The sequence below is a fragment of the Dendrobates tinctorius genome, unplaced genomic scaffold, assembly GCF_039654945.1.
Source record: "Dendrobates tinctorius isolate UK_male_01 unplaced genomic scaffold, ASM3965494v1 ptg000098l, whole genome shotgun sequence".
NCBI classification, from domain to species: Eukaryota; Metazoa; Chordata; class Amphibia; order Anura; family Dendrobatidae; genus Dendrobates; species Dendrobates tinctorius.
In genome coordinates this window covers 36,469,857-36,491,934 of record NW_027361766.1, presented here as the reverse complement: position 1 = coordinate 36,491,934, position 22,078 = coordinate 36,469,857, and positions in this window count along the sequence as shown.

Sequence of the window (22,078 nt, the reverse complement as noted above, 5' to 3'; positions counted from 1 at the left end):
GCAGGCAGAAGGCTCCACCTGCCCTGAAGAAAATCGAGTGTGAAAACCAAAGTTACAAAAAAAAGGTGAAATCAAAGTAGCAGAACTAGCTCTATTATTTAAAGCAAATTCGGCCAAGGGCAAAAATGAAACCCAATCATCCTGATCGGCAGAAATAAAACATCTCAAATACAACTCCAAAGTCTGGTTTGTTCTCTCCGTCTGCACATTGGTCTGAGGGTGAAACGCAGAGGAGAAGGACAACTGAATTCCTAGCTTGGAACAGAAAGTCCTCCAAAATCTAGACACAAACTGAACTCCTCTGTCAGATACAATGTTCTCAGGAATCCTGTGCAAGCGAACCACCTCTTGCAAAAACAAGGGCACCAGCTCAGAGGAAGATGGCAACTTAGGGAGTGGTACAAAATGGACCATCTTAGAGAATCTATCACAAATCACCCAAATAACAGTCATTCTCTGAGAGACAGGCATATCAGAGATAAAATCCATTGAAATATGGGTCCATGGCCTCCTGGGCACCGGCAAAGGCATCAACAAGCCACTAGAGCGAGAACAAGGTTTAGACCGGGAGCAAGTCCCACAGGACTGCACAAAATTCCTGACATCATGAGACAAGGCGGGCCACCAAAAAGATCGACTCACCAGATCCCTAGTACCAAAAATACCTGTATGACCAGCCAATGCAGAGCAATGAACTTCAGACATCACTCTCTTCCTCCACTGCTGAGGAACACACAACTTTCCACTGGGACAACGCTCAGGTTTGTCCTCCTGAAACTCTTCCAGAGCACGTCTCAAATCGGGCGAGATGGCAGAAAGAACTACCCCCTCGCCTAAGATGGTAGCAGGCTTAGTCACAACAGGAGAATCAGCAAGGAAACTCCTAGAGAAGGCGTCTGCCTTGACATTCTTAGTGCCCGGAAGAAAAGAGACCACAAAATCAAAACGTGTGAAAAACAAGGCCCACCTAGCCTGTCTAGGATTCAAGCGCTTGGCCGACTCCAGGTAAATCAAATTCTTGTGGTCAGTGAGGACCACGACTTGGTGTTTGGCTCCCTCCAACCAATGGCTCCACTCCTCAAATGCCCATTTCATGGCCAACAGTTCCCGATTCCCCACATCATAGTTACGTTCGGATGGGGAGAACTTTCGGGAAAAGAAAGCACAAGGATTCATTTTAGATGTCACAGGATCTTTTTGGGACAACGCCGCTCCTGCACCAATCTCAGAAGCGTCCACCTCTACCTGAAATGGGAGTGAGACATCAGGTTGCCGCAAAACCGGAGCAGAAGTGAATCTTCGCTTCAGCTCCTGAAAGGAAGAAACAGCCTCCGGAGACCAATTCAGCACATCAGCACCCTTCCTAGTCAAATCCGTCAATGGCTTGGCAATAACAGAAAAATTAGCTATAAATTTCCGATAAAAATTAGCAAAACCCAAAAACTTCTGGAGGGCCTTCAAAGAAGTGGGCTGAACCCAATCTTTAATGGCCTGTACCTTGGCCGGGTCCATTTCAATAGTTGACGGAGACAAAATAAATCCCAAAAATGAAATCCTCTGTACCCCAAAAAGGCATTTCGATCCCTTGACATACAGGGAATTCTCCCTCAAAATCCGGAACACAGTCCGAACATGTTCCACATGAGAGTCCCAATTCTTGGAGAAGATCAAAATATCATCCAGATAGATAATCAAAAATTTATCCACAAAGTCTCGGAATATATAGTTCATGAATCACTGGAAGACAGAAGGGGCATTAGTGAGCCCAAAAGGCATCACCAGGTACTCAAAATGTCCCTCTGGAGTATTAAACGCCGTCTTCCATTCATCCCCCTGCTTAATGCGAATAAGATTATACATCCCTCTGAGGTAAAGCTTGGTAAACCAGCAAGCACCTTTATCTCTGGAGAATAGATCAGAAATCAGGGGTAACGGATACTGATATTTAACAATAATTTTGTTGAGGGCACGATAGTCAATACAAGGCCTTAATGAACCATCCTTTTTAGCCACGAAAAAAAACCCAGCACCTAAGGGTGACGAGGATGGTCTAATATGACCCTTCTCCAATGCCTCCTTAATATAGGATCGCATAGCCTCGTGCTCGGGTACAGATATATTGAAAAGCCAACCCTTGGGGAATTTACACCCCGGGTTCAGTTCAATAGCACAGTCATAACTCCTATGAGGAGGCAAAGGCGCAGACTCATTCTCACTAAATACATCATAAAAGTCAGCCAAATAGTCAGGAACATCATGTGACTGGGGAGAGGTGGAGAAAACAGGAGCATCACTAAGGGCACACTGACAACCCCAACTCACCACAGACAAAGATTTCCAATCCAGAACTGGATTATGGATTTGCAACCAGGGAAACCCCAGAACAATGGTATCATGCAAATTATGCGACACCAAATATCTGCAATTTTCTTGATGGTCTGGGGCAACCCGCATTACCACCTGGGTCCAAAACTGAGGTTTATTCTTCGCCAAAGGAGTAGCATCAATACCCCTCAAAGGGATAGGCGTCCGCAGAGGTGTCATAGGAAATCCACAACGTTTAGCAAAATCCAAGTTCATCAGGTTCAGAGCTGCTCCTGAATCCACAAAAGCCTTGGCGGAAAATGTGGACAGGGAGCAGATCAGAGTAATTGCCAGAAGAAACTTAGGTTGAACACCACCCACAGAAAACGTGTGTGCACGTTTCTCTCGTTTAGGGCAGACAGAAATAATATGCAAGGCATCTCCACAAAAAAAACACAGCTTATTATGCCTTCTGAACTCCTGACGTTGCGCCCTAGACAAAACTCTATCACATTGCATAGGTTCAGACATTTGTTCAATAGGTGGTAACATCTCTCGTGTAGTTTTGCGTTCACGTAAACGCCGATCCACCTGAATGGCTAATGACATAGAATCGTCAAGACCAGAGGGAACAGGAAATTCCACCATAGTATCTTTTACAGTTTCTGACAAACCCTTCCGAAAGAGGGCTGCCAAGGCACCATCATTCCAGGTAGTAAGGACCGCCCACTTTCGGAATTTTTGACAGTACAACTCTGCCGAATCCCGACCCTGGCTTAATGCCAACAGGGTCTTTTCAGCCTGATCAATAGCATTAGGTTCATCATACAACAACCCCAAGGCTTGAAAAAATGCGTTCACATTATTCAGAATAGGATCATCAGGTTTCAAAGAAAACGCCCAATCCTGGGGATCGCCGCACAGCAAAGAGATGACAATTTTAACCTGCTGCGCGGAGTTCCCCGACGAGTTAGGCTTCAAGGCAAAAAATAATTTACAATTATTCTTGAAATTCAAGAATTTAGACCGATCCCCCAAAAATACATCAGGAGTAGGAATCTTTGGTTCAGCAGCATGTGAATGAGCAAGATAGGCAGAAATTCCACTGCTCCACACGATCAGACAATTGCTTCATCTCCATTGAGAGAAAAATTCCCCCTACGGCCTCAAAGATATAGAGGAAAAAATATGCACACAAAAAAAAAAATTCTGACACTTTTTTTTTTTTTTTTTTTTTACAATTTTCTCCTGCTATTGAGTACCCTAGGATCTGCGGTATGGCTGGTGATTCTGTTATGATGAGTCACCGAAGGAGGAAAAAACAAAATACCAGCTAAGTCCAGAATAACCAGAGAGGTTGGCAGCTATCGGATTGCAGACCCCTGAACCTATCCACAACAACTAGCAGTAGCCATGGGGGGTTCCTACAGTGCCCTAGACCCCTCGATCACAGCCGGAGAACTATGTAGCCTAAAGACAGAAAGGGGAAAAACTAAACTGCCCCAGAGCAGACCCCAAAGCAATAGGCAGCCCCCAACATATAATGACGGTGAAGCAAGATGAAAACACTAACACAGATAGAAAGATAAGTTGAGCAAATGATGGGGCCCAAGCTAACTACATACGACAGGACAGGAAAGCTGCTGTCTGCCATCCGCAAAAACCCCATCAAAATGAGCCAACCGACTGATAGGAAAAACAGGCCCTGAAGTCGCTAGGCTTAAAAAGACTATATCAGCACTCAGGTATATTCTGAAGACAGAGCAAAATATCAACAGATCAGAGACAAAAATGGAATTCAGATCACCCTCGGCCGGGGATGGCAGAACTCCCAAAAAACAAGGCAAAACAAAAACAAAACTGAAGAGTACAAAGCAGAGCAGAAAAACTTAGCTTTGAGATGCAGGAATCAGACTGGTCTCCAAGAATCCAGCAGGAAAATCACCAGCCAGGAAGAAGGGCGTCGGCAGCCTTATATCCAGTCTTCAATTCCAGCCACCCAGTCATCATCTAGCTGCCCAGGTGTTTGGTAATCAGTCTCACTACCTTCTTTCACTAGAGGAGGGAGTTCATCAGACCTCAATGGTGAAGGGAAAAATGAACTCACAACATAGATCAATATTAAGGAAATATCCGTCTTTAAATTCCTATAAAACAATCATGAGAAGTGAAATCATGGTACAAGGATATTGTGGACTTCCGGTATCTAGGTGCCAACCAAAAAGTGAAGAGTGCTAATTATGCCTGGTGCGTGATCTATATCTTTCCTATAAGAGAGCAAAGAAACAGATCTAAATTGCAGGTCCCTTAGAATAATAACATACGCAGATAATATTGTCTTATCTTGTGCTCATTGACAGTGGTGTAGATGAGAGAGTGCAGGATCACACTTAGAGTCAATAATAGCAGGTACCTGTATTTTGGTATATGTGAAGGGGCAGCAATGCGCTTGGTATAGTGACCTAAGTCGCTTATTTTATGGCGCTGGAGTAAAGAAATAAACAGGATTGTTTAATATTATGAATCACCAGATGGTGGGGGAGAAAATCAGTATATTACCTGCTCCCTCTGGCCCAGATAGATTGCGGTGTGACCACTGAAGCGGAGGACGCCAGGAAGCTTGCGGTGTATCCGCTAAAATGGAGGACACCAGACAGTTGAGAAACATATATGGGTTTATATGACCCGGCGGGGAAACCCCCTAGCCGCGTCACTGAGTCTGTGAACTGCTACTTTGTTCATCAGGGTGATTAGGAAACACACCACACTTGTAATGAACTCGCCAAAATGGGAGAAAAACAGCGACACTCACTGAGTTGAAAATGAACATTTAGTCCTTTATTTCACCATGTGCAGTGTGTACAAGAACAGGTGGATAGTACAATAGTAACGCCACAAGGATCAATATTCAAGAAGTAACAAAATTTTTTTTTAAACATTTTATAGATCAGATATCAAATAGCCCCGATGTACTATCAAAACCGAGTGAACACCACTCAAGGAAGGATAAAAACACCAACACCTATGGAAAACCGTAAATAGCCCAGTCAGGATTGTGCAATTAAATGATATGCCTTTATTAAATATAATAGCAAGATAGATTCCAATTAAAAACATGCGCACGACATAGGAAACATAACAAATATAATTCAGTCATGATGACCTAAATAAAATCAATGAAAAAAGGTGGGCCATAAATCATAAAAATATATATATACACCAGAGTAGCAATATGGACACCTCAAAGAGTACCTCCCAATAAAAATATAATAGATATGCACAAAAAAATCGCATAGTGTAAAAACATCAATATAGATGGTGAGGGAAAAAGAAAACTAGTGCAATTGTAATATTCAAAGTGCCATAGGGCTACAATAGGAGGCACGCAACACTCCATAAAACAGCAAAGTGCATGGTGCTAAAATACCAGAAAAGTGAAAATAGGAGGTCTATACCTTTAAGGTCCACCTGGTCACTAAGGCGTGCACACCCGAACGTGGATGTGCAGGATCAAGGAAGCAAGTGAGGAGAGAGGAGTGGACAATGTCCATTTCGCGAGTGATGGCTTCAACAGGTCCAGGACCCATTTTTGCGATGTAATCTGAAGGTAGCAGGAGATATGGGCTGAATCACATATTTCAATGATATCACATTGATCACTTTTTTCGCTGTGTGCTGTTTTTTTTACATACAATGAAGATTTTATCATCAGCAGACTATCACTGAAGACTACATCTTAAGCAATTGCTAGAATGGCTACAACCCCTCCTCTGATAAGCAGCTGTCATTTGACAGTGTGCACAGAAAGCTGTGGTGTGGGAAGGAATAGCTTTCTGAGATTTGATATATGCAATTTATGAAAACTCTGATTGTGTTACAACTGCTGAACCCAGCAAACAAAGTGATTCATCATTGGCCTCAGAGTCTCTTTTTCTATATTATGCTGATCTCAGATGAGGTAGCAAAAATCTTGTGACAGATTCCCTTTAAGGGCACCTTCCTACCTACTTCGTTTCCTCTAACACTACACCCATCTCTTTTTTAATTGACAGCTCTGGCTTCATAGAGCCCCAGAACTGTTTGGCCTTAAACAAGGGTGCTCCAAACACCTGCACTTGGTTTGATGAGTCATTTTGTTCTAATATACTCTCATTAAGATAAATAAGATAATAACTAGCTGCTTAAATGGAAATGTCAATGTGAACAATATTAAAACATAGATAAGTAAGCAGCAAAGCGTCTACATCACATAAATTGCTTTGAAAAGTTGCAAAATTTGGGGGAAAACACAGTTGAGTAAAACTTTGCATGTTTGGGCATTTTCACATCAGTTGCACCCATTTTGATGCAACTGTGGTGAAAAGAGGACGTGACCCTACAGTTTGTGTAGTTCAGTTTGTGGAGTTCCTTAACCCCTTAGAGACCTTGCCCATTTTCATTTTTGCATTTCTGTTTTTCTCTCCCTTTCTTCCTAAAGCCATAACTTTTTATTTTTCCATCAATATGGCCATGTGAGGGCTTGTTTTTTGCGGGATGAGTTGTACTTTTGAACAACAACATTGGTTTTAACATATCGTCTACTCAAAAATGAGAAAAAAATTCCAAGTGCGGTGAAATTGCAAAAAAGTGCAATTCCACAATGGTTTTTTGGATTTTTTTTACCATGCTCACCAACTGCTAAAACTGACCTGCTATTATGATTCTCCAAGTCATTACGAGGAGTTCATAGACACCAAACATGTCCAGGTTCTTTTTTGTTTAAGGGGTGAAAAAAAATCCAAAAGTTTGCTAAAAAAAAATTGCGCCATTTTCCGAGCCCCATAGCTTCTCCATTTTTTGTGATTTCGTGTTGGGTGAGGGATTATTTTATGTATGCCGGGCTGAAGTTTTTATTGAAACAATTTTGGTGCAGATACAATCTTTTGATCGCCCGTTATTCCATTTTAATGCAATGTTGTGGCGACCAAAAAAATGTAATTCTGGCGTTTTGACTTTTTTCTCATTACGACATTTAGCGACTAGGCTAATTCTTTTTTTATTGATAGATCGGGCAATTCTGAATGCAGCGATACTAATTATGCATATGTTTGTTTTTTTATTGTTTTATTTTGAATGGGACGAAAGGGGGGTGATTTGAACATTTATTTATTTTTTATTTTTTGTTATAATTTTTTTTAATTTTTATTAACTTTTGGCATGCTTCAATAGAATCCATGGGAGACTAGTAGCTGCCATAACCCAATCGGCACTGCTACATACAGGCGATGATCAGATCACCTGTATGTAACAGAATTGCTCACTTCTTATGAGTGCCATCCACCTGGTGGTGCTCATTAACAACCATAGAGTTCTCCAGGAGACCTCTGGTTGTCATGCCAATCCACCTTTGACCCGCAATCACGTGACGAGAATCACCGGTGGGCGGATTTCCAGCCCGATGGCCAGAAGCACTCGTTATATGGAATCTGTCACCCCATTTTTGGCCTATAAGCTGTGGCCACCACCATCAGGGGCTTATGTACAGCATTCTGTAATACTGTAGATAAGCCCCTGATGTAACCTGAAAGAGAAGAAAAACAAGTTAGATTATACTCACCGGGGGGCGGTCCGGTCCAATGAGTGTTGTGGTCCGGGTCCGGCGCCTCCCATCTTCTAGCGATGATGTAATCCTCCTTACTTTTGCCGTGGCTCCTGATCAGGCGTACTTTATCTGCCCTGTTAAGGGCAGAATAAAGATCTGCAGTGCGCAGGCGCCAGACCTCTCTGACTTTTCCTGAGGCCTGCGCACTGCAGTACTCTGCTCAGGGCAGATATAGTACACCTGCGCAGGAGCCATGGCAGAAGTAAAGAGGAGGAAAAATAAAAAAGTTATAGCTCTCAGAATGAAGCGATGCAAAAATAATTATTTTTTCTATAAAATAGGTGTTTTACAGAGTAAAAGTGCCAAAACATAAAAAAGATATAAATGAGGAATCGCTGTAATCATCCTGACCCAAAGAATAAAACTATCTTATCAATTTTACCACACACTGAACGACATAAACCACCCCCCAAAAAAACTTCCTGAATTGCTGGTTTTTGTTCATTCTGCCTCCCAAAAATCCAAATAGAAAGCTATCAAAAAATATAATGTGCCCGAAAATGGTACCATTAAAAACGGCAACTCTGGCCGCAAAAAAACAAGACCTCACATGACAATGTGGGCCAAAACATGGAAAAATTATGTCTCTCAAAATGTGGTGATGCAAAAACTATTTTTTTGCAATAAAATGCATCTTTTAGTGTGTGACAGCAGCTGAACATAAAAACCTGATACAAATCTGGTATTGCTGTAATCGCACAACCCGAAGGATACAGCCGCCTAATCACTTATATCACACTAGGAACAGCGTAAAAAATAAATAAAACCAATTCTTCACCTGCTGTTGATTTTTTCATTCTGCCTCCTAAAGATTGCAGTAAGGCTTGGCACACATTTATCCTGTGCTCTGTGCTAAGCGGTTGCACCAGGGTTTCCATGCAAATCTCTGAAATACATGATTCAGACTGAACCTTTGGTGGAAGATTTCCTATAAGGAGGCAGATTGAGGCACTGAGGACACCATAGGACCTGTGATTCGGCAGTGTCTGTCTTTTTAGGGTTGCACAAAATTGTCATTGACCACAGTTTTGTGCACTTCTGAAAAGAAGCACACTGCTGAATAGAGGCCAGACAGAGTCCAGAGTAACTCTGCTGTCTCATTATAGAGAATGTGGACAGCAGAGAAAGCCCGGTTGCAGGGGAGCACAAAGGACAAGAAGGAGGAGGGTATACTTGGTAGATTTCTTCTTTTATTAAGTTCCACTATATGTTTCAACGGATAACCTCCTTTCACTGCCCAGCGCTCCCAACTGTTATTTACTTACCATGGATGTTCAGGCCCTGTACTCTAACATCCCCCACGATTTAGGCCTTGAAGCTGTGGTCCAATTTCTATTGAAGGATGACCAATTGCCGCCTTTACAAATCAATTTTCTTAAGAAAGCAATATTATTTGTCCTCACTAACAATGTGTTTTCTTTCGAGGGGCTTTCTACCACCAGGTGAGGGGCTGTGTGATGGGGACGAGATTCGCCCCCCAGTTATGCTTATTTGTATATGGAGGCATTCGAGTCATTCCTCATCGTGCAGTCCCCCTTTGTAGCGGGCAAGATATCCCTTTACCGCCACTTTATTGATTACCTCTTTTTTATTTGGACTGGCTCCCAGTCAGAGGCCCTAGATTTTGTCCAATCCCTTAACAATAACTCCTGTGGTTTGAAATTCACAGTCAATATTTCTAATACTGCAATTCAATTTCTAGATCTAATGGTTCAAGTTGACTCCATTGGCAGTTTTTCAACCTCCACTCATTTTAAAAGAGTTAATGTTAATAGTTACCTCAGTTTTAGTAGCGGTCACCTCCCCAATTGGATTTTAAACATCCCCTACGGACAGTACTGGAGGATAAGGAAGAACTGCACAAAAGACAGTGACTTTCTTATCCTAAAAATATGTTTCAACAATAAAGGGTATCCTAAAGAATTGGTCTCTGATGCATTTATGAAAGCAAGAGCTCTTACACAAAAGGATTGCATTAAGCATATCAAAAACAGGAAGAGCAGGCTTGGTGACTCCCCCGACTTCACTAAATGGAGCTTCATCTCCACTTTTAATCAATCGCATGGTGCTGTACGTAACCTTATAAAAAAATATTGGTTCATTTTAAGAGCAGATCCAGTCTTATCAATGCACATCCCCACACTACTGAGAACCATTTTTAGAAAAAACTGTACCCTTTGCAACCTTGTTGCCCCCAAAAACACAACCCATAGACCCTCAATCTTTCCTCATCCTCAGACATCCCTTAATCCAGGCTGTTTTTCATGTTGTGATAAAACACTCCGGGATCGCCTTTGCTGGGGTCAAAGGTCACGTGCGTTCAGCATGAAACTCAGGCGCAGAGCTGGGATTCGGGTGTAACTGACCCTGGGTCAGGTTTATTAATGGTGAAAGCAATGCAAAAGGAAATAAAACAAAACAAATCCTTGCCTGTCCGGCACTAACTAAACAATGGACAACCTAACTACCAGCTGGCGGGCTTCTCCCGTCCAGCCAAACCACAGTTGCAGTGGGCACTGCTTCCACTCACGTGTGTCTCTCACACAGACAGGCTCTCTGTGTTCCCAGGCTGAGACACTCACACAACCACCTTGCATCCTTTTATATCCACCTCCCATTATTCATTAGCAAGCAGGTGCGATACTGACCAGACTAGGCCACATAGGAAAGGAATCTGGGCGAGATATACCTGCCCTCATCCACTATTCCCACCTGATTCTCACAATGTAAAACAGCCAAATGTTTATGCTGCATGTCCATTAATAATGGAACAAAGGATTTTCGGTCACACACCACGGGTTCTAGGTTCACTATCAATTGCCGTGTGAACTGTCAGTCCTGTTATGTTGTATACCTGATTGAATGCGGTTACGGGCTGCAATACGTTGGGCGAACAATACAGACTATGAATGCGAGGATGAACAAACATCGCCAGAACATCCATAATGGATATCTACTGCATAGTCTGTAAAACATTTCCTCATAGCACATAATAAAGACCTAAGTTCTTTAAAACTTACGGTAATCGACCAGATATCAGCAGAGACCCCTGACTGGTATGCGGCTTTAATTAGAAGAGAGAGCTACTGGATTTTTAAACTTGGCACCTTAGCACCTGAGGGGTTAAATCTTATTATTGAAAAAGTTATTTGATTTTACCCCTTTTAGTATATTTTAACATTTTATTCAGTTTTTTCATACATTGTCTTATATATATCCCCTTATTTTAAATTATTTCAATTGTTGTAACCATGTTTTTATTATGTCCATGTAATTGTCCTTTCCTTCATTTTACCCTAATCAAGTTTTCTACTCAAGTGTTTTTAATGATTGCACCTTAATTGCTATTGGCTGTCAGTCCCTTTATATGTTCCCTTTTCCCCACTTCCTGTACATGCCACCTGATGAAGACGGAGGTTATCCGTCGAAACACGTAATGGAGCTTACTAAAAGAAGAAATCTACCAAGCATACCCTCGTCCTTCTTGTCCTTTGCACTCCCCTGTGACAGGGCTTTCTCTGCTGTCCATGTTCTCATCCTCTCCTGAGGCACTCGGCAGGAGTAGCATCGGATCTCAATTCACCGGCGCCCCGAGACCTGTCAGCCTGGCACGCCAATAATCTGTCTCATCTGGACTGTTTCTTCATTATAGAGAATGGATCACATCACTTGGAGATTTCGATGGAAACTCCAAAGTAAGTGCTCAGCGTAGGGCGCCGGATAAATGTGATCCCAAACGTTATGTAAAAGATTCCTAATAAAAGCTTAAACTCAATCCATAAATAAAGCAAGCCTTCACTTAGGTCTGTCATCTGTTAGTGGAAATATAGGAAGCTTCCACACTACTTGTAGCAAAAAGGCTTTGGAAAAGCAAAATGGCTCCTAATCAGCAAAAAGAAATTCAGCAGATTCTCCGCTCGCAAATAATAATAGTCTTTATATAGCGCTAACATATTCCACAGCTCTTTACAGTTTGCACACATTATCATCACTGTTCCCGATGGGGCTCACAATCTAAATTCCCTATCATTATGTCTTTGGAATGTGGGAGGAAACTGGAGTACCCGGAGGAAACCCATGCAAACATGGGGAGAACATACAAACTCCTTGCAGATCTTGTCCTTGGTGGGATTCAAACCCAGGACTCCAGCGCTGCAAGGCTGCAGTGCTATCCACTGAGCCACAGTGCCACAAATCCAAATTTCCCTCCCTTCTGAGCCCCACAGTGTACCTGAACCACATATTGGGTCCACGTTTGGCATTTCTGAAGTGATGAGAGCCCACCTAACTTACGAGTGCATGCCTTCTGAAGCAAGGGTTGGGCATAAAGTACTGGTGACTGCAATGTACTGGTAACTGCAACATGCTGGTCACTACAGTGTACTGGTCACTAAAATGGCAGTTTGCAATATTCACTCAGCAGCATTCATTCCTGGTTGTTTCTGGAAACTAGCCATAGACTCAAAATCATTACAACACCTGTAGATAAATTCCTTAAGGGGTATAGTTTCCAAAATGGGGTCACTTGAGTGGGCATTCTGCTCTTCTAGCAATTAGGGGCTCTGTGCATGTGTTCTAGGAAAATCTGTGGTCCAGGAGGCAAACAGCGCTCCGTTCCTCTCGAGTCTCTCCGTATGACTAAGTAGTACTGTACAGCCACATGTGAAGTATTGCCATGTTCAGTTGTGGGACAAATTTTGGTGCCATTTTTACCCACTTCTTGTGTGAAAATGTAAAATCTAGGGCTAAATCAAAATTTTGATGGCAATAATGTAGTTATTTTTTCTTCACTACCCAGTGGTATAACATTCTGTGACACACCTATGGTGTCAATATGATCACTGCACCCCTAGATGAATTCATTGAGAGGTGTAGTTTGTAAAATGGGGTCACGTATGGGGGGTTTTAACAGTAAAATGTGGTGCATCTTGCCTTCTGAGCTTTGCACTGTGCCTGAAAAATATTTCCTGACTATACGTAGGGTATTGGTGCACTCAGGAAAAAAATAGACCTCAATTTGTTGTAAAAAAAAAAATTTCTATTAGCCCTTAGGAAAATTTAAAACTTAGATCTAAAACAACATTTTATTGGTAAAAATGTAATTTATTCTTTCTTTAGCGCTCAGTGGTATAAAATTATGAGGCACAAGTGGTGTCAATATGATCACTGCACCCCTAGATGAATTTATTGGGGAGTGTAGTATGTAAAATGAGTTCACATATAGGAGGTTTCTGTTGTTCTGGCACCTCAGAGGCTCTGCCAATGTGACATGGCACCCTCAATCCATTGCAGCAAAATCTAAACTCCGATATAAAGCCTCTTCCCTTCTGAGTTTTGCACTGTGCCTCAAAAGCAGTATTCCCCCACATATGGGGTATCGGCATACTAAGGAGAAACTGCACAAAAGATTGTATTGTGCAATTTCTCAAGTTATCCTAATGAAAATGCAAAATCTGGGGCCAAAATAACATTTTTGTTGGGAAAATGTGATTTTTTTTATTTTCACTTCTCAACATTATAAACTTCTGTGAAGTACATGGGGGTTCAAGGTGCTCACCACGCATCTAAATGCGATCCTTGAGGGGTCTAGTTAAGGGGGGTTTCCACTGTTTAGGCACATCAGGGGCTCTCCAATAGGACATGACGTCCGCTAATGATACCAGAAAATAATATGTTCAAAAAGTCAAATGATGATCCTTCCAAGCCCTGCCGTGTGCCCAAAGAGTAGTTTTCTCCCTCATATTGAGTATTCGTGTACTCGGGAGAAATTGCACAACAAATTATATGGTACAATTTCTCCTGTTACCCTTATGAAAATGCAATATTTGTGCTAAAGGCATGTTTGTGGGGACAATTTTTTTTTACAGCTCAACGTTATAAACTTCTGTGAAGCACCTGAGGGTTTAATTTGCTCTCAACACATCTAGATCAGTTCAAAAAATTTCTCAATTGTGGGGTATTTTTACTATTAAGTCACATCAGAGGCTCTCCAAACACCACATGGCGTCCGCTACTTGTTACAGCAAATTTTGCAATCAAAAAGTCAAATGGCGCTCCTTCCCTTCCTAGCTCTGCCATGTGCCCAAACAGTGGTTTTCTCTCTCGTATGGGGTATTGACATGATCAGGAGAAATTACACTACAAAATAAAAAAATTTGGATTTGAAGTAAACTTTTTGTGAAAAAGGTTAAATGTTAATTTTTTTCCACATTCCAAAGATTCTTGTGAAGCACCTGAAGAATTAATAAACTTCTTGAATGTAGTTTTGAGTACCTTGAGGGGTGAAGTTTTATAATGGTGTAAATTTTTATATTTTCTATCATATAGACCCCTCAAAGTTACTTCAAATGGGATGTGGTCCCCAAAAAATGGTAATGTAAGTTTTGCTGTAAAAATGAGAAATCACTGGTCAACTTTTAACCCTTATAACTTCCTAACAAAAAAAATTTGGTTCCAAAATTGTGCTGATGTAAAGTAGACATGTGGGAAATGTTACTTATTAAGTATTTTTGTGGCATATCTCTGTGATTTAAGGGCATGGAAATTGAAAGTTGGAAAATTGCGAAAGTTTCAAATTTTTTGCCAAACTTCAATTTTTTTCCACAAATAAATGCAAGTCATTTCAAATAAATTTTACCACTATCATGAAGTAAAATATGTCATGAAAGAACATCTTAGAATCACCAGGATTTGTCGAAGCATTCCAGAGTTATTACCATTTACAATAACAGTGTTCAGAATTGTAAAAATTGGCTTGGTCATTAACGTGCAAACCACCTTTGGGGGTAAAGGGGTAAATCACTGGAGTAAGTCTTGTGGTGTGGCACATGCCACCTGTCAGATGCCCCTCATTCATTAAGAGGCTCCCTAAAGAATTAAGAGCATCTGACTCCAACATACCCCCCTCATCAAGTCCATGGTGAATGTAGCTGGTCTTAACCCCTTCACTCCCAAAGCTTTTTTCGATTTTTCGTTTTCGTTTTTCGCTCCCCTTCTTTCCAGAGTCATAACTTTTTTATTTTTCCGTCAATATGGCCATGTGAGGGCTTATTTTTTGTGGGACGAGTTGTACTTTTAAACGACACCTTTGGTTTTACCATGTTGTGAACTAGAAAATGGAAAAAAAATTCCAAGTGCGGTGAAATTGCAGAAAAAGTGCAATCCCACACTTGTTTTTTGCTTGGTCTTTTTGCTAGGTTCACTATATGCTAAATATAACCTGCCAATATGATTCTCCAGGTCATTACAAGTTCATAGACACCAAACATATGTCTATGTTATTTTTTTATCTAAGTGGTGGAAAAAAAAAATCCAAAGTTTGCTAAAAAAAAAAAATTGCGCAATTTTCTGAGACCCGTAGCGTCTCCATTTTTCTTGATCTGGGGTTGTGTGAGGGCTTATTTTTTGCGTGCCGGGCTGACGTTTTTAATTATACCACGTTTGTGCAAATACGTTCTTTTTGATTGCCCGTTATTGCATTTTAATGCAATGTCACGGCGACCAAAAAAATGTAATTCTGGCATTTTGAATTTTTTTCTCGTTACGCCGTTTAGCGATCGGGCTTATGATTTTTTTATTGATAAATCGGGCAATTTTGAACGCGGTGATACCTAATATGTGTATGTTGGATTTTTTTCTTTTATTGTTTTATTTTGATTGGGGCGAAAGGGGGGTGATTTGAACCTTTAAGTTTTTTGTTTTTTTTTTATTTTTAAACATTTTTTTTTTACTTTTGGCATGCTTCAATAGCCTTTGGCATGCACAACCCGATCGGCTCTGCTACATATGGGCGATGAGCAGATCGCCCATATGTAGCAGATTTACTGCTGTGCTTTGAGCGCCGGCCACCGGGTGATGCTCAAAGCGATCTGCCTGGAACAACCATAAAGGTCTCTATGAGACCTGTGGTTGTCCAGGCAATGCATCGCCGACCCCCGATCACGTGACGGAAGAGCGGCCAGAAGTGCTATTTAAATGTCCACTGTCAGCTTTGACAGCGGGATTTAACTAGTTAATAGGCGCGGGCGGACGGCGATTCCGCTCACCCCTATTGCGGGCACATGTCAGCTGTTCATAACATAGCAGCTGACATGTCGTGGCTTTGAGGTGGGTTCACCGCCGGAGCCCACCTCAAAGCAGGGGATCCTTACCGATGACGTACTATTCCGTCATCGGTAAGGAAGGGGTTAAAGAAAAAGAGCCATAATTAATAACATAATGCAGTCCAAGAGAACCATCAACCTTAAAAAATGCTTCCTCATGAACCATATTTAATCTCCAAAATTATTTTGCACATGATCATATAATAAATCACATCAGAACAAACATATTTTGGGCCTTAATGAGTACCTTTTGTTTTGATTTTATTTCATTACTCAGCAGTACAAATGAAAATAAGAGCTTTTTAACCCCTTAAAGGGAAGGTGCTGTGTTTTTTAAAAATGTAATGAAAAAAGAAAATAGTATAAAAAGATATTGTCCCCTAAGCTTGACTCAGTGGTGTGTATGTTTTTTTTACCGTATTAATGCAGCCACTGGGGGCTGCCATCTTACCTTTCTGGCTGCTGAACGACACTTTCCATGCTCATTTATGGCAGTCCTTTGGCATAAGAGAGAACAGTCGGCTCCCGACCCTATCTGCATCATTGCAGCAGCATCAGCTGTGAACTGGGCACACCTCTGTGGGCAGCTCAAATCACAGCTGTAGGTGTGGCCAGGCGCCATTTTATTAGAGCCCAGTGCTTTCCTTTTAGCTCCATTTACACTGTATTGCAGGCACTGTTATGTCGGATGCTGTAATGTGGATGTTCACTGCACATACCAGCTGCAGGAGAGGATACAGGAGGAGCTCCAGGAGACCGAGCTGCTCTATCCAAAACACCCGGCCAGCTGCTGCCCCTGTTGTTGCAAAACATAGGAGGAGATGCTCCCTGCTCTTTCAAAACACTTGGCCATCTGCTGGACATCTAATCCTCTCCTGTGTGATACTGACTGCTGAGCCATGTATCTAATCCTCTCCTGTGTGATACTGACTGCTGAGCTGTGTATCTAATCCTCTGCTGTGTGATACTGTCTGCTGAGCCGTGTATCTAATCCTCTCCTGTGTGATACTGACTGCAGAGCTGTGTATCTAATCCTATCCTGTGTGATACTGACTGCTGAGCCGTGTATCTGTGGTGCCCTTGAGGGTTCAGTCTCCACAGAGGTACTGCACCTCCTCCTGAGGTGTGGTACCCCACCATTCAGGTAAGGTGGAGACACCTGACCACACTCCAACGCCTGCATCCCACACAACATAGTAGTGTAGCAAAGCACCTTTGGTGGCTCCCTGCTTGGAACACGAAGGGTGCTGGGAGGTGGGTGGAGCTTAGTCTGCACCAGAGAGCGGGAAGATATTAGGACTAGGGCAGTCTGTGAGAGAAGATCCCCTGAGTGGGATGGATGGAAGGAAGTGCTGCAGCAGACTTCAGTGACCTGAGTCTGCTGGCACATGAAAGAGATATAGAAAGCCTGATTCTCCATAAGAAAGATTGATTTGTATGGAATGTAAGAAGAAGAGAACTAAGGACTAGGGTTGGAGTGGAACCCTTCCTCAAGTTCTAAGTGCATGGCCGGGGTCCGGTCCCAAAGGTTGTATGGATACTGATGGTCCTGCAGCAGACACCGGAGGAATAGAAGTTGTCACCACTTTATTCCCACACAAGACTTGGGGCACAACAGCAACGTGAATGAGCCTGGACTTGGTAGCAAGGAGTCCCTGAAGCAGGCTACAGCTGTCTGCCGTACAAATAGAGTTCAAAGGAACATCTTAAAGAAGCAACTTGGGTTTAACACACAACCACAAGTACTTCATTAGAAGCGCCAGAAAGGAGACATTCAGGAAAGGCATATGTTGGCAGAGTGTTGGAACGGAGTACTTCATCTTGCTTGGAAGTTGGCTGAGCTCCTGACCTGTAGGACATGGCACGGATGCGGGCACCTGTACGCACAACAGACTGTGAGTAAAGCTTTGGAACTACATGCCCTGGTGTCCTCCACTTATTCCTGCGCCAACACACTCAGCACTGCTACATCGCTGTGCCTAACATTGCACCATCTACGTCTCTTCACTATCTCTTCATCTACATTGCCCTGGGACTACAGCCCTGGCTGTGGAGGGCCACAACATCATTGCTGCACCACACCATCTGTCCCAGAGGATCTGTCTGCAGCGTCGGCTTAACACTGCCGAACACCACAGGTGGCGTCACGAATCATTTTTAACCATCATCCACACGTTCAACATCCTCCCTTTTACAATGGACGCCCAGGGCCACGGACCAGGTCACAGCTACCCTGACATCTCCCATTGAAACCCACGGGCCCGGCTCCGAGTACCCCGCTGCCCTGGGTGAGGGTGATCCCTTTTTGGCATCACGAACAGGATGACGAAGCCCGGTACCATCGGGTCCTGTGTGCCGAAGATTTATTGGACTTAAAGATTGCTGAAAATGTGGAAAACAACCAAAATGATAGGCTGTAAGAATGGATTCTCAAAATGGCCACCGGCGCGGTGAAGAAGGGCGTGACAACATGGGTGGCCCTAAGAAAAGAGCGCGAACTGTCTTGGGCCTCCCCTGCCTGAACTTCTATGCAACAGCAACATGGCCCACCACCAGAGGGGTTCGTATACTGGATTGGTATGGAGGCAGAGGAAGAAGATGCCGCCCCAAGAAGGAGAAGCAAAGCCCTGTGGCGGGAAAGGAGCCCGGGAAGGAGAGAGAATGCCAGGACGCCATATTGGAAGAAACACGGAGGCCTGAAGAGCGCGAGGAGGCCGAGCTGATCTTCCTTGGTGCACTGATTTAAGGCTCCGACCCTGCTTCCACCATGGAACGCCCGCAGCTGGAGGACGAAATTGCCCAGCTGACCCACCGTCTGCGGCTGAAACAGGAGTGTTGTGAGTTCATTTTCCCCTTCACTACTGAGGCCCGAGGAACTCCCTCTTCTGGTAAAGAAAGGTAGTGAGCCTGATTATCAAACACCTGAGTCTGATGATGATGACTGGCTGAGTGGAGTTACTGACTGGATATAAGGCTGCCGACGCCCTTCTGCCCTGCGGGTGATTTCTCTGTGGGATCCTTGGAGACCAGTCTAAATTCCTGCTCCTCTAAAGCTAAGTTTTCTGCTCGGCCTTTTGCATTTGTGCTTAGACTTTGTTTTGCTTTGTTTTTCTGGATTTCTGCCATTCCCTGCTGGGGTGTGCTGAATTCCTTTAGCTCTGTCTTCTGAAAACACCTGAGTGCTGATTTAGTTTTTGAAGCCTAGCTGCTTCAGTGTCTTTTTCATATCAGCTTGTTGGCTTATGTCTTTGATAGGGTTTTGGCAGATTGCAGACAGCAACCTTCCTTTCCTGTTCTGTTTAGCTAGCTTGGGCCCCATCGTTTGCTCAGCCTATCTTTCTATCTGTGTGAGTGTTTTTTCATCTTGCTTCACCGTCATTATATGTTGGGGGCTGCCTTTTACTTTGGGGTCTGCTCTGGGGCAGTTTAGGTTTCCTTTTCTGTCTTTAGGCTATTTAGCGCTCCGGCTGTGATCGTGGGGTCTAGGGCATCGTAGGAACCCCCCACGGCTACTGCTAGTTGTGTCGATAGGTTCAGGGGTCTGCAATCTGATATTTGCCAACTTCTCTGACTTTCTGGATGTAGCTTCTATTTTTGTGTCTGCCTCCTACGGTGACTCAATCATAACAGAATCACCCGCCATACCGCAGATCCTAGGGTACTCAATAGCAGGAAAGAATTGTAAAAAAAAAAAAAAGTGTGTATATTTTTTCCTCTATATCTCTGAGGCCGTAGGGGAAATTTTTTTTCTCTCAATGGAGATAAAGCAATTGTCTGATCGTGTGGAGCAGCTCGCTGCGGGGAATTTCCGCCTGCCTTGCTCATTCACATGCTGCTGAACCAAAGATTCCTACACCTGATGTATTTCTTGGGGATCGGTCTAAATTTTTGAATTTCAAAAATAATTGTAAATTATTTTTTGCCTTGAAGCCTAACTCGTCAGGGAGCTCCGCGCAGCAGGTTAAAATTGTCATCTCTTTGCTGCGTGGCGATCCCCAGGATTGGGCGTTTTCTTTGAAACCAGATGATCCTATTCTGACTAATGTGAACGCATTTTTTCAGGCCTTGGGGTTGTTGTATGACGAACCTAATGCCATTGATCAGGCTGAAAAGACCCTGCTGGCATTGAGCCAGGGTCGTGATTCTGCAGAATTGTACTGTCAAAAATTCCGAAAGTGGGCAGTACTTACTACCTGGAATGATAATGCCTTGGCTGCTCTCTTTCGGAAGGGGTTGTCAGAAGCCGTAATAGATACTATGGTGGGATTTCCTGTTCCCTCTGGTCTTGACGATTCTATGTCATTAGCCATTCAGGTTGATCGCCGTTTGCGCGAACGCAAAGCTGCACGAGAGGTGTTGCCACCTGTTGAACAAATGTCTGAACCTATGCAATGTGATAGAGTTTTTTCCAGAGAGCAGCGTCAGGAGTTCAGAAGGCATAATAAGTTGTGTTTTTTCTGTGGAGATGCCTCGCATATTATTTCTGTCTGTCCTAAATGAGAGAAACGCTTTGCACACACGTTTTCTGTTGCTGGTGTTCAACCTAAGTTTCTTCTGGCTATTACTCTGATCTGCTCCCTGTCCACATTTTCCGCCAAGGCTTTTGTGGATTCGGGAGCAGCCCTAAACCTAATGGACTTGGATTTTGCTAAACGTTGTGGATTTCCGATGACACGTCTGCAGACGCCTATCCCTTTGAGGGGGATTGATGCTACTCCTTTGGCTAAAAATAAACCTCAGTTTTGGACCCAGGTGGTAATACGGGTCGCCCCAGACCATCAAGAAAATTGCAGATTTTTGGTGTTGCATAATCTACATGATACTAATGTTCTGGGGTTTCCCTGGTTACAAATTCATAATCCAGTTTTGGATTGGAAATCTGTGTCTGTGGTGAGTTGGGGTTGTCGGTGTGCCTTTAGTGAGGCTCCGGTGTTTTCCACCTCTCCTCAGTCGCATGATGTTCCTGATTATTTGGCGGACTTTTATGATGTATTTAGTGAGAATGAGTCTGCGTCTCTGCCTTCTCATAGGAGTTATGACTGTGCAATTGAACTGAGCCCGGGGTGTAAATTTCCCAAGGGTCGGCTCTTCAATCTATCTGTACCCGAGCACGAGGCTATGCGATCCTATATTAAGGAGGCGTTGGAGAAGGGTCATATTAGACCATCCTCGTCACCCTTAGGTGCCGTTTTTTTTTTGTAGCCAAAAAGGATGGATCATTAAGACCTTGTATTGATTATCGTGCCCTCAACAAAATTACTGTTAAATATCAGTATCTGTTACCCCTGATTTCTGATCTATTCTCCAGAGTTAAAGGTGCTTGCTGGTTTACCAAGCTTGACCTCAGGGGGGCGTATAATCTTATTCGCATTAAGCATGGGGATAAATGGAAGACGGCGTTTAATACTCCGGAGGGACATTTTGAGTACCTGGTGATGCCTTTTGGGCTCACTAATGCCCCTTCTGTCTTCCAGTGCTTCATGAACGATATTTTCCGAGATTTTGTCGATACATTTTTGATTATCTATCTGGATGATATTTTGATCTTCTCCAAGGATTGGGATTCTCATGTGGAACATATTCGGACTGTGTTCCGGATCTTGAGGGAGAATTCCCTGTATGTCAAAGGATCTAAATGCCTTTTTGGAGTACAGAGGATTTCTTTTTTGGGATTATTTTGTCCCCGTCAACTATTGAAATGGACCCGGCCAAGGTACAGGCCATTTACGATTGGGTTCAGTCCACTTCTTTGAAGGCCCTCCAGAAGTTTTTGGGTTTTGCTAATTTTTATTGGAAATTTATAGCAAAATTTTCTAGTATTGCCAAGCCATTGACTGATTTGACTAAGACGGGTGCTGATGTGTTAAATTGGTCTCCGGAGGCTGTTCCTTCCTTTCAGGAGCTGAAGCGAAGATTCACCTCCGCCCCGGTTTTGCGGCAACCTGATGTCTCACTTCCGTTCCAGGTAGAGGTGGATGCTTCTGAGATTGGTGCAGGAGCTGTTTTGTCCCAAAAGGATCCTGTAACATCT